Genomic DNA, 1,656 nt, shown 5'->3' with positions numbered 1-1,656 from the left:
CAACTGTTGGAGGTTGTTAGAGTTGTTTCCAGTTTTGAGCAATTATGAATGAAACTGCTGTAAACATTCATGCACAAGGTTTTGTTTAAACATAAGTTTTCATTTATCTAGGATAAGTACTTAGCAGTAGAATTGCTTGATCAAAGTTAAGTGTATATTCAACATTATAAGAGACCTCTAAACTATTTTCCTGAGTAGATGTCACAATTTGCATTCACAATAGCAAATATTAGACTTCAAATTGCTCTGTATTTTTACCAATCCTCAGTACTATCAATATGTTTTTATTTTAGCCATTCTAAGAAATGTATAATGGTGTGAAGTGACATCTCTTTGTAGTTTTAGTTTGCATTTGCCCTGTGGGCTATTCAGAAACATGCTATTTGATTTCCAACTATGCCTGAGTATGAATATGTGTGTGTTGGGGGATTTTCCATGCATCTTTTTAAATGATTCTATTAATCCCCCTACACTATGTGTAGACAATTCGTTCATTCTTTTCAATCATTTTAATTTGTTTTAACATTATGATTTTAACATTATGTGCCCTTGAAAATTATTTGCATTTCTTCTACTGTTGAGTGGAGTGTTCATAAATGACAATTAGTTCCAGTTGATGGATAGTGTTGCTTAATTTTTTAAAACACTTTTGATAATTGCTTTGTCTACTTGTTTTTATTTTTATGAATACATAATGGTTATATATTTGTTCTTTTAATTACCCAGAGAAGATAGTTGAAATCTCCAACTCTAATTTTAATTTCTCCATTTCTCCTTTCAGTTCTATCAGTATTTCCATCACGCATTTTTGAGGCTCTATTCTTTGATACATAATCTAATTGCTATAACTTTTTGGTGAATTGATGCTTTTAATCATTATGTAACGTCACTCTTAATCGCTCACAATTTTTCTTGCTGTGAAGTCTATCTGTGTTGATATAGTCCTCAAAGTTTCTTAAGATTTGTGCTTTTGTGGTTTATATTTATCTACCTTTTTGCTTTTAAACTATAAATCATTATATTTAAAGTGAATTTCTGGCCAGTTGCAGTGGCTCACACCTGTAATCCCAGCCCTTTGGGAGGCCAAAGTGGGTGGATCACTTGCTGTCAGGATTTCGAGACCAGCCTGGCCAACATGGTGAAACCTCGTTTCTACTAAAAGTACAAAATTAGCTGGGTGTGGTGGCACAGGCCTGTAGTCCTAACTACTTGGGAGGCTGAGGCAGGAGAATTGCTTGAATCCAGGAGGCAAAGGTTGCAGTGAGCTGAGATCGTGCCATTGCACTCCAGCCTGGGCAACAAGAGCAAAACTCTGTCTCAAAAAAAAACAGGAATTTCTTGTAAACAACATATAGTTGCTTCTTTTTGTTGTAATTGATTTTATAGTCTGTCTTTTAAGTGAGGTATTAAAACTATTTATATTTAATGTAATCTTTGATACATTTGGAGTGATCCAAACATTTTACTATTTGTTTTATCTTGTTATCTTCTGTGTTCTTGTTTCTCTGTTTCCTACCTACTTTGTTTGGATTGTTTGACTATTTTTTAGTAATCCATTTAAATTTATTTACTGAGTTTTAGCTTTAGCTATTTGTATAGGTATTTAATTGTTGTTCTAGGGATGCCAATGGACATACTTAGATTTTTAGATTCTAC

Source organism: Cebus imitator, unplaced genomic scaffold (genome assembly GCF_001604975.1).
Source record: "Cebus imitator isolate Cc_AM_T3 unplaced genomic scaffold, Cebus_imitator-1.0 Scaffold22, whole genome shotgun sequence".
NCBI lineage: Eukaryota > Metazoa > Chordata > Mammalia > Primates > Cebidae > Cebus > Cebus imitator.
This window is presented reverse-complemented; position numbering follows the sequence as displayed.